The sequence below is a fragment of the Prosopis cineraria genome, unplaced genomic scaffold (assembly GCF_029017545.1).
Source record: "Prosopis cineraria cultivar Desert tree isolate PC_DT_omini unplaced genomic scaffold, ASM2901754v1 PC4, whole genome shotgun sequence".
Classification (NCBI taxonomy): Eukaryota; Viridiplantae; Streptophyta; class Magnoliopsida; order Fabales; family Fabaceae; genus Prosopis; species Prosopis cineraria.
The window spans coordinates 26456653-26469906 of NW_026555335.1; positions in this window are offsets into that span (position 1 = coordinate 26456653).

The window sequence follows — 13254 nt, forward strand, 5'->3', positions numbered from 1 at the left end:
TCAGGATGTTACAGACAGCTTGTTTAAGCTCTTTTTTAAGGTCTTGGCTTAAAAAATCAAGAAATTTTAGTGTAATTGAGCTTTTAAACCTAGTCTTTTAAACAATGTAAAAATGGGTTTGGGTTCTGGCAATCCCCTCTAGGCTTGCTTTTATGTTATCCCTAAAAAAAGATATTCTTAATTTTTAGATTAAATTTAATCCTTTAATGTCAATATGTTAAAGGTCATATGCAGGTAATGCACATAAAAATCAAAGGGACACTGCAAGTGTACAGGTTACAATTGTAGTAAATGGCAAATTAAGGTCGATTCCATAGAGAATTAAGTAAATTAGCAAATAGGTATTAAATTCTCAATTTCACTCAAGTTAAGCAAGCAACTTATAGTGGTAAATTATTAAAATTAAAAATAAAAAATGTAAATGAGAAACTAAGATTTTGAAGCACTTTAAAGTCAAGAAATAATTAAGAAAGCACCTTAGAGTTCTAATCCCTCATTTGCTTTATTGCACTCAACTTACCGATTAATTGCTTTTAATTTTAGTTTTAAGGTTTGGGACACTAGAATTAATTTGAATATTTTCCAATTACCCAAAATTCTTCTTAATTCTAACCTAACAATTCCTTGCTAAAATTAGATTAAGAGCATTAAGTTTAAATCCCTTTTAACCACCTAGGTCCTTTAGGTACATTAGGTACATTCCCATCCTAAAGGCAAATTAACCATAGTTAATTCTAAGCATTCAATTCCAATGGTCCAAATAGAAATTCCTTTCCCAACTTCATTCTATTCCTCTAAATTATCACTTAATGGTGGCCAATCATCAAGCAATGCAAATAAAAAATGGAATTAAAACATAAAACGTCCATTAATCACAAAGTAATTGGTAAATCAAGATACAATCGAAGCAAATGAGTTCATAGGACTCTAAAGCATCAAGATTCAGCCACACATAGCTAAATACAATCTCAAGACAATAGAATAATGGGACCAAATTAGATACATAGGAGAAAGAAGGAGAAAAGTAAGGAAAACTCAATAGAAACATGAATGGTGATGAGTTATTTTGCTCTCAAACTCCAAAATCATCTCAAGCCCTCCAAAATCACCTCTGGACCTTCAAAGAATGTAAAAAACAAAGCCTCCTCCGAAAAACCCTAGTTTCCTTCTTTTATCAGACAAAAAAATTGATGCCATGCATTTTTGATACGAAACCCATTGTAGCTCATTGTAGCGAGCTCTGTTTCTAGTTCAAAATTTGCCTTATAATATTGATCCACTATGGCAGCTGCTGTAGCGGGTGATCATAATAATTTAATTTTCTCATTAAATTCATTATATTTTCTTTTTTCACCTCTTCCAAGCTCTTGTAGAGTTTCCTAAATCCAAAATGACTTAAATTAATAAAAGAAAATACTCTAAAACAAAATTAAAGCATAATATTTACAAGACAAGCTAACTAACACCAAAATAAACACTAAACATAAATAAATAAATAAAAATAACTAGATGACTCTCTAAAAAATTAATAAAACTCTTCAAAATATATAGAAATATAGAGTCATTAGCAAGGGTCTTCAGTCATATGTAGTGATTTTTTTGATTATATGCATTTCAACTTTCATTATATGCAAAAAAATACTTTCATTTATTCAAGTAACAACTTTTGATATTTTGAAAATTTTTAACTTAAAAGCATTTTGGATACTAGAAGCAAATGTCTTTAGTCATATGTTGTGATTGTTCCACTATATGTATTTGAATTTCAATTATATAGAAGAAAACTTTTATTTATTCAAATAATACTTTTGCATATTATAATATCACTTGTTAATTTATCTCATGAATACTTTTGGAAGCACATACAATCTTTCTTCCGTTATATGAGATTGATCTTCTTTTGTAATTTTTTTCCATATATTCAAATACCATTTTTACATATTTGAATATCCCTTGTTAAAATCCCTGGTGGATACCGTTGTATGCATATGTGATGTTTTTTCCATGATATGCAACTGATCTTTAATAAAATGCAATTTTCTTTCATATATTTGAATATTACTTGTACATATTCAAATAAATGAAGCCAATTTGCAATTTCTTGAAGGGTTCTTGCATATGGTGGAAGAATGATTGCATATGTTTGAAGATATCTACATATGATCCTAAAATATGACACTAAGTATAAATTTTCAAAATGCATATTTGAATATGGCTTAGAACTTGCGGTTGGAATATTGCACTAATATTGTGTTTTTAGTATATTACAAATACATATTCGAATATGGCTTACTTGGGGTTAGAATATTTCACCATCATTATATTTTCAAGATATCACACATGCATATTTTAATATGGCGACTTCAAAATATCATAAATGCATATTTGAATATGGTTTGGAACTTAGGGTTGGAATATTGCACCAACATTATATTTTCATAATAACATAAATGCATATTCAAATATGGCTTAGAACTTAGAGTTAGAATGTTACACCAACATTGTATTTTTAGAATATCACAAATCAAATATGGCTTAGAATTTGTGGTTAGAATTCACCTTATATTCATATTTGCATTTTGCATATTATGAAAATTGTATCATTTTTTTTATAAAACCACCAATGGTTACCTCAATTTTTAAGATATCTTTTTATGAAATTCTAAAAATTTTCTTCATTTTCTATGAAAACTTGTTTTGAAATTTCAAAAACCAAGTATCAAAAATGAAAAAAATTCCCTGAATTATCAACTCATACACTGAACAACTTTATTTCTTTACATTGACATAATGCATGGTCCATGTTTTACACTTTACATTGAGCTTAAAATAAATCTATTTTATATTCTATGTAGCAACTTTTCATCTATACAATCTTAACAAAATATCATCTATACAAACTTTGAGAATATAATTCAATGACACCAAGAAATGTAATTAAGAGTTATTTTGTCTAGTTGCTTTTTCTCAACTTCTTCAATTGGATCCTCTTTAAAATCTTCTTCTAGTTCTTCATCTCCTTTTGAATTTGAGGATCAACAAATTGCCTACCAATCAAATGCTTGGTTCCAAAAAGTTGTTTGTTAGGTTGGTCACAGCCTACCTCTTAGCTAGTATGCTAATAAACAGCTCTCCTTTCTGGTTGAAGGTCACTCCATAAGGTGTTGTATGAGCTCTTTTAGAGTTTTCAATGACTTTGGGATTTTACAAAATGTATAATATTAGACACGAATACCATACATAAAAAATATGTATGAACTATGAAAAAATCAAGAGATAAGTGAAGAATGTAACACATGAATCTAATAAGAAATAAAACTTGAATAGTTAAGACAAACTTGTCCAATTGTGCTAGCTTATGTAAAGCTTTAAGTGGGCTTGTAAGGATTGAAGAAGGGTTAAATTTCAATTGGTAATGGCAACAAAATAAATTTGAACATGGAAAACTTGTAGAACATACTTATAGCACAAAATGCTTTCCTCCAAAAAGGGCCATTAAGAATGACAATATTAACATTGGCCAAAAAAACATAGAAGTCTTAACTATAACATCATATATCTTTAATTTGAAAATTAATTATTAATCATTGATAAATTAGTAAATTAATGAATTAATTGTATGATCATGATTTTGGGTGATGAATTGATATTTTGAATTGTTAGGCAATTGATGATCAGGATCAAAGAATTGTGATCCAAAGTGGAGTGTGTGTGCTATAGTGAAAATTCCTTGACTGTGCCAAGTGCCACGGCATATGCATAATGTGTTGCAGTGCATGGGTCAAAATTGGCTTTTTATAAAGTGATTAAGTCATGATTTTTGGGCAAAAAGGGCAAAGAACATGACTAAGGAGAGGAAGAAGAGTGATCCTTTATTAGGGCAAGCAAATTCGACCATCTGAGGGATAGTTTTGACTTATTACTTGCCAGGTAAGTTTTGTACCTTCCTACTTTCCTATTTTACCCTAATTTCTCTCAGTTTGGAATATAGGAAAATTGAATTAGGGATTTTTGAGAAGTTATTTTCTAACTCAATAGTCGTGAAAGGATTCTTGGAAGTTATGTAATGTTCTCTTTATTACCTCAATACTTAGCTAAAACTTCCATGGTAAGTATGGATTAAACCATATGATTTCCAAACCATAGTTGTAAACTTTAACCAGTTATTAAAAGACTACCTATAGTAGAAAGAAAAAGACAAATAAAAGGTATATTATAATTAAAAGGTTAAAAAATGTATTAGAATACTCACTTTACAATCCAACAACAACTTCATTTAAAAATATAAACTTTTTAAAATTGGGATCTCATATTTAATAACTTAAACTTTGAAATAAAAAAAATAATTTAAAACAGAGTAGAGACATATACAAAATCATGAAAATCATACCACATAAGACAACACATCAATTTATGGTCAAAAGAGCCAAAAATAATTTTTTTGGCACAATATGCCATAGTATAAATTTTACACTAAGGTGTAAAATGTACAACCCTTGTCATGGCAAACTATTTAGCTAAATTTTTGAAGCTCCCCAAATCTCTATTTGATGTTCGATTGAGGTGATTTAGGTGTCCATAGAAAGCTCATTTAGTGAAATAGCTAATAGCACTTGTCACATTTACAAATTCTATCATATAAAAAAGTTAAATACTCAGAACCAAAACTATTACTTTCTCACATTTTTCAACTTCTAAAGTGTTCAAAACCCAACCTAAGTGCCATTTGCCCATAAAATCACCTAGACCACACTCAATAAACTTATGACAATTTTTGTAACATGCCATAATAGCCAAATATCACATATTCACAAATTCAACCCTCAACCCCAAACTCATCAAAAGCAAAGAGGGAGACATTTTAACATCAAATCTTGCAATCTTTAATTATAATCATCTTAAACTCAAAACTCATACTTGCACCAATGTTTTAGACTCTTCCCAAACTTCTCAAATTACAACACACCATTCTAGGCCCTAAAATACAATCGATCAACATAAACAATTCAATGGTCCAAGAAATATCAAAATATGCATTTTTCTAGTTGGCATTATCAAATTAATTACACATATATAAACCAAAATAAAGAGGCCTTCTTTAGGAAAAAAGGTTACTAAGCTTCTAGTGCTTTTCCTTTGTTTTGACATGAGCTAGCGCTTTTAAGATGTTAAATAAGAGGTGAATACAATTACTTAGTAACCAAGGTACATCAAACTAATGCATGTTAATTAATCATAATGATGCAAATAGAATATTCATATAGTCACAAAACTAATAATCATGTGTCATTAGATTATTTAGTAAGGGTCACAACACTAAAAACTATGTGCCCTTTATAAAACATGCAAGACTGTAAAAACAACAATCACATGGCCATATAATGATATGCATGATCGATACTAACTTTATACTCTTCTAATACCTTCGACATGAAATTAGTTGCTATTTAGTAGAACCTCATCCTTGTCATCGGACTATCAAAGCCTTTAACTTGTGAGGATTGCTCAGCTAAGGCTGTAATACTCACGTATGAGTCATAATTTTCTCCAATACTAACAACCATAGGGTGTTATACCCATAAGCTAGCCTCCTTATAAACCAATAGAGACTAATTAGGTTTAAGTCCTCTTAAGAATAAGGGGTACAATCCCTATACAACAATGGGACAATGACTACCTCTTGATTCCAAGGTTAGCAGTCCAACTACCTTCCAATTCCAATAGAAAGCTGCCAATATCATGTGAATTTATTAGTACTCCTTGTGAACACTATATTTTATCCGGACATATTTTACATTTAATAAAAAAAAATCAACCAAAAAATATAAAAATAAAAAATTTAATCCTTTTTAGTATTATATTGTTAAAATAAAAAATATTTAATTAATAGGTTTAATTTTATTTTAATCAAGATAATCTTTTGTGGGTTAGGATCTTATTTCTTTCACTTCATTAAAAATAACCAAAAAATAATAAAAAAGAAAAAAACAAAATTTAATCCTTTTTAGGACTATATTTTAAAAAAATGATAATCTAACAAAATTAAAAAATATATATAATCTTGCTTAAATCTTTAAAAATCTCTCCCAAATTAAGATCTTATTTCTTTTAGTTCATTAAAAATAACCAAAAAATAATAAAAAATAAAAAAACAAAATTTAATCCTTTTTAAATTATATTTAAAAAATAATAATAATCTAATAAAATTAAAAAAAAATAATCTTGCTTAAATATTTAAAAATCTCTCCCAAATTATCTCAATCATTCAAAAATATTGGGAGTCAATTTTTAAGAGTTAACTTTTCTCTCCTTGAATCTTAACTTTCACTTAAAAAAATATGTGTGTGTATGTTAACAAAAAAAATAATAAAAATAAAAAAATAAAATATAGGAGGGCCGGATGAAACGCTGAGTATCAGTGTTTCATACAGCCCTCAAAGGGGCCTCCTTTTATGCACACAGCCATAGAACAAAAGAAAGAAGCCACAACACTGAAATACATAGAAAGAAAGCAGCTCTAAAAGGCTTTTGCTAATACATCAAAAGGAGGAAACAAGAGTCACACAGAAATAAAAACTAGAGCAGAGCAAAAACTAGAACATATGAGCACTTGACTAGGCACAGAAGAAGCATACGTGAGCAGAAGAGCGGAGCAAAAAGCTCTTGCTCAGCGCAGTAGAAGGAAGGAAGAAAACAGAAGGAAGAGACGCATGAACATGGTAAATGGTAGACGACAAAGATGAAGGTGTAACAAAAAGGAAGGGAAAAGAAAAAGACACAGATGGTGATCCGAGGTTGAAAAGTAGAAATTGGTGAGTGATCGCTCTTCCCTTCCTACTCCCTATATAAAGTCTGCAATTGAGAATTTAAAGGGGATCTGAAAAAATTTTCAAGGAAAAGAACAAAAAAAAGAAAATATTTTCTGGAGAAAAGTCATGGAGATTTCTAAAGATTGAGAGATTTTAGATTTTCCAAAAAGAACTCTGCATTTTGGGAGGAGACGAGAAAATTTCTAAAAAGATAAGGGAAGAGACTGAGAGATAGGGATTGCCTGAAAAAAAAGTGAGCTTAGATCGAAAGAGAAAAAAAAATTTCTAGAAAGAGGGACGAGCGAAATCCAGCAATTTTTTGAAGAAGAACATGAAACAGAGAGGAAAGGAGTCGGACGAACAAGATATAGGGAGAGATGAGTTTCAAGTGAGTAACAATTTTTATATTTTCATTCTTCTATACTTATGTGATCAGAATCTCTGAACTGTCTAGAATCCATTTATATGTGAGAATGAGGCAAACAAATTGATCTCTTTTTTTGTTTGGGTGATTTTAAAATTTCATATCTACCTTATAATGTTGAAAAGAGACAATATGATATATAATGCTTGCTTTTCTTTCCAGATCAGTATGCTTAGTAGATGTTTGATCAAATGTTTGAATGTGGAATATTGTGTTGAAAGGAGTTTATGGCATGTGGATATTTATTGTTGCTAGTTTTTAATCTCTTCTTGAGGATCTTGTATTAACGGTTAATTTCATCCTCTTAGGTTGGTTCTCTCAATAAGAGATATAATAGGCTAAAGGCGCACTGTTTATGATTCCAAACGAATTACTTCTCTTCGAAAATCATCTGCATACCTCCTCCTTTATTTTGGTTGAAATTCAAGATTGAATGGGTTATATTTTATTTCCAGTAAGCCTCCCTCAAGGTTTTGTGGGATTAGCACAATGATAATGGAAGTTTTAAAAGTTTTAAATCTTGGACGAATTGTTTTTATGGGCTGATATAAAGTGATGTGTTTTCCTCCAATTTAAGCATGTTCAAATTTACTGTTGCATCATAAAATTTGCCACTCTTTTATTAAGCTTTTTAGTGGTATAATATAATTATGGCCAAACACATTTGATCCCTTCTGCAATTATAGGAACCATTTTTTTTAATTTATTTAAATATTTTAAAAAAAATTTTTATCCAGAGTGTGTTTCCACGGCAGAGAAATTTTTTTTGAAATAAGAAAATAAAATAATAAAGGATATATTTATTCATTATTTATTTGTTGTGTGAGATTTTAAAGGATCTTTGTAGGCATTAAGAATCTAGAAGGATAATCTCGTATCGTGTAAATCAATAAGGTTTTACAGATATGAGAGCAAAACTTATATGTTAATATGGGTTTCAAAGGCCCATCATTAAAATTAACTCTCTTTTTTATAATCCAAATTGATAATTTATTTAAGTCCCTTGTGAGATTTCAAAAATTTTCATAAAGACTTAAATTAATTACATCATCGTGTGGGATGATAAGTCTTCGCAGATGTAGTGATTTTTAATTTTTACAATAAATAAATGATTTTTGTAAATAATCATATAATTCACAATTTTAAAAATTAATTAATTAAATTAATGTATTTAAATTGTAATCATATTTATTGATGATACCTTTTAGTCATGTGAGGTTTTTGAATCTCCGTAGACTTCTATGATAATTGTATTATCGTATGAGTCAATAAGACTCTGTAGATATAATAATTAAGTTTTTTTTAAAAAATACATATGTAAATTATATATTAAATTAATAAAATTAAAAATATATTTAAATAAATTTAATTCTTTTATCGTGTGAGATATCAGAATCTCCACAGATATATAGAATAATTGTATTATCGTATGAGCCAATAAGGCTCTGCAGGTACTACGATTAAATTCTCAATCATAAAATATAAAAAAATAATTTTAAACCCTTTTCTTTTTTTTTATTTCAAAAATTAAGAAAATAATTAAAATTAATTACTTTTTGTAATTTAAAACGCACATATCAAAATTTTAGAAATTATTTTCTTTGCAAAATGGTGAATTATTTTTAATTAATTTCTCTTCAAAAAAAAATTTTCACCAACAATTTTTAAGGTCTGAACTACGTGGACTTTGATCGTCATTACAGAGTACGTAGGCCTAAGAGTCGGATTTTGAGCCAAGTCCTCCCTCATAAATAAATAAATATTTCTCACTTAATTCTTATCATTTTTATATCAAACACATGAATATAAAAGGGATAATTAAAATAATTTTAAAATTATATTAATATAGCACAACAAACTTCAGGTAACCGTTCTCATGAACAGGTGTTATGGGGTGCCTAAAACTTTCTCCACACTTAATCGACTCCTGAACATACTTTCTGATTTTATAGACCATCCTTATTCTCCTTTAATTGGTTTCCCAAGATTTCTCTCAAAATTTTGGTGGCGACTCTCGTTCCATCCGGTTCCCACCCCGAAGGCCGAAACCTTCACTTGCGTGCTGTCCACATCACATTTTCAAGTGCAACAATTGGCGACTCCGCTTGGGACAGTTGGAAAGTCAAGCCTATAAGTTTATTATACTCAAAATATAATATGGTTTTTTTATTAATATTATTATCCCCTTAAATTTATGTATACCTTGTTTCTTCTTCTCTTTCCTTTTGTATTTTACACCATGTTTTAGGATAGATAACATGCGAAATAAACCCTAAGATAGAATATTTTTATTTGTACATATATATTTGTCTCTTTATTTAATTTGATTGATAGATAAGGATTAGGTAGCATATAAGAATAAGATAACATGCTTGCATGCTCTCATCACACATTGTACCCTTACACAATTCGACATGCATATATTTTGGGCCTTATACCCGAGTTTGTGAGTACTATAGGTTAGTAGAGGTTAGTAATAGTTTCTCTGTGGAGTTTATGAACTCTCGGAGGTTAACATGAATACCTCACTCAAACTATTACTTGCTCAATAAATTTGGTCCCTGTAGAGCTTATTTTCTTGTAGGTCAAAATTATTAAATAAGGTCTTCACTTTTGGGTGGGGGCATCTTGGGAGCCTTTTATTTATTAGGAATATACATCTACCCTTGAGTTACACGTTTTAGATGAAAGCTAGTAGCCAACCATTCTTGCTAATGCCCGATTATGAACTTAAGTTTCCTTGAATAGGACACAGAATGAGAGTACTGATCTTTTATTGCATCATTTTCATAACATGTCATAAATGTCATAATAAAGTATTCACATTCCTTTTAAAAAAACAACAAATTAAATAATTTCTCTTGTTATTAGATGACTGAGTTATTTTGCCTTTAAAGTTGAGACTTTAGTTATGTATTAGTTTTAGCTATACATAGGCTAATTTATCCCTTTCTCCTTATAGGACAATAAGCACATTGAGGAGAAAAGGGATTTTTTCTGGTATATTTATTACTAAAATCAATTTTTTTTCCAAAAATAAAATTATAAGGCTAAACCTTTCAACATAAATCATGTAGGGGATTTAAACCTCTTGTCGATTAATTGTTTACTCCATCTCCCTATGATACAATAAGTGTCTGGAAGAGTGGATTTAAAAAAAAAAGGAACCAAATAGCTTGATAAAAATTAGGAGAATTACATATTATTAACCTTTGCTCCACTTAACAGGAACAGTGAGCTATCCAGAATCTTTGTGAAATTGACATAAGGGGTAAATGGCACTCGAAGGTAGTATAAATCTAGATCACATTGGAAAGTTATACCAGGGAAGAGGGATCAAATTATTTGTAAAAGTCGAGCCACTGGAAATCTTAAGTGAGTTAAGCCATCATATCAGAGGGAAGATCATGTAAGATTTTAAAAGGAAGTATGGAAATATCTTGGATCTTCTGTCGGTCACAAGTCATAATACATAATGATGCAATAATAGAATTAAGCCAATATTGGGATGCCTCATTAAGGTGTTTCACATTTCAAGACTTCTAAATGACAGCAACTTTGGAAGAATACGGAGAAATTTTGAGAATGCCCCTTCAGAAGAATATGGCAGTATATCTTTATCTGAGGTATTTGCTATCATGAGGTATGATAGCAAAAATTTTAGGAATTTGTAAGGAAAGATTACAAATTGTTTGCCTAGGATAGACAGAGGGTATCTCAAAAGCTGACGTAGAAGCCTATTAAAAGTTTTGGCAGAAAAAGAGGATTGGTTTACATTTTTGCAGTGTCTTTGCCTTGTGCATATATAGAATAATCTTGTTCCCATCATCAATTGGAATAATTGATTTAAGAGCCATTAGTGTATTTCAAATGGTAGAGTACCATAATGTGAATCCAGTATCACCGATCTTGACAGAAATATACTTGACCGTAACTCAATGTCATAAGAAAAGGAAAGGAAAGGTCAATTGTTGTATTGCATTATTGGATATATGGATGCTTAGCCACCTTTATGGAAAGATGCTTCCTTTTAAAAAGAAGAACAACTTAGACAGTAATCCACTTATGTCTTTTAGAGTCAATTTGTGATTGACGGAATGAACTACATGGATTGGAAAAGAACCTTCACAAAACTCAAAGAAAATTCCATCCTATAGAAACTAGGCTAGTGGTAGAAAGAGGAGATTATTTACTATTGTGATGACTTCCCGAATGTGCCTTTAATGGGACCCAGAGGATGTATCAACTATAACCCTTTTTTTGGACTTGGTTCAAGGCCCAAAGTGGTCTAATGGGATAAAGAATTAGAATTGGACACTTAAGGTGTAAGTTTTTGAAAGAAAAGTGACTTTTTGCACCTGAGTGTCCAATTTTAAATTAGATCATTGGATTGTGTTCAAACTTGTCTTATTAGATAGAATATGTTATAAGCTTTGTGTGGACGCTAGAATCACTCCAATTAGACATCGGATGTGGAAATGGCATGTGAAAAAAAATTCATATTCCGAGCTATCATACGTGCTGCAACACATTGTGTGTCACTTCACGACACATGGCATAGAGAAGAATAGAGTTGTGGCTCTGTACCACATGCTGCGGCCTATGGTGGTGTGAGCTGCAGTGCATGGCACATTTCATAGAAAATTATTTGTGCCTCTTGATTCTTGAATTGTGTTTATGCTTCGGTTAGCCCTCTTATTTAAATGTTTATGTTCTAAAAAGTTGGGATCCTACATTTTAAAAATAAATAAAGAGCTATTACTCTGATATTGATTGTGATTGTATTGTTATATGAGTCGATTGTGTGTTGGGAAGGTGTTAAGCACTCTTTAACATCCATTCATATGAATGGTTACCTTAAGTTAACTATATAAATTTATATAGCCTTAAAATATCTTAATTATCCTTAAAATATAAGGTAAAAAGTAAGAAAATTAGAAGGGAAAAATTTTATTTATTTATAAGTTAGACTTGAACTAAGATGAAACCCTAAGGCCTACATACCCTAAAAAGGGTTCGAAGTCCACGTAGTTTGGGGTAAAAATGCGTGTCCCTTGGTTGAGATTTATTTTAAAGAAAATATTAATTATTAATTAATTTTTTTTGTAAAATAATTTTAATGTTGGTTTGTAGTTTTTTATTCATGAAATATTTTATTTCTTTGTTTGCAACAAAATTTGAGATATAATCTTGGGGCAATATTTGGATAAGATTTATGAAAATTTCATGCATCCCAAAATTCACCTTCCAAATATGATTAATTTATTTTATTTATTTTTTGGAAAATATTTTATCCTTAAATTCTTTGAAATATATACTCACAATAATTTATCACCGTGGAGGATAAGCTAATTGACTTATAAATCTATGAGGATTCTAAAAGTGTCACGCAATGAACGATTTTGAAACCATGTAGATGTGATAATTTATTGCTATATAAAAAAAGTTAATTTCTAGATTTGAATATCAATAGAATTTATTGTATTCAATTATAAAATTAACCAATAAATATCTCTTACACTAATCTATATCAAGTAAACAAATAGAATTTTATAAAGTAAACTATTTTTTAAAGTAAACTAGCTATTAAATATATAAATATCATTCCTACTTCTTCTAGGTAGTTTTATTGATCTTCCTTGTGTGAGATCCACACTTAAAAAATATATTAACATTATTCTTCAATTACCTTATTTATTTTTTCTTTTTTAATTTTTTCAACGTAAGAATCATCATAATACTGTAATATATAAATGGTCTACCATAAAATAATTTTAATATATTAAATTTCTTTTGTAATTGAAAAGTGAATATTGTTAACATACCATCTCAGAAATTATGCTCTCATTATGGATAATGATGTCATTCATGAACTTCATGATGTAGAAGTAACAATCCAAACTATTTTTAATTTGTCTTGGACACTACAAATTAAAGAACCAGTAAATATGTATTAATGCATTACATTTCAATTCAATAAATGATTTTAATTACCTTTGTTATATTTCAAGTGTAGGCTAC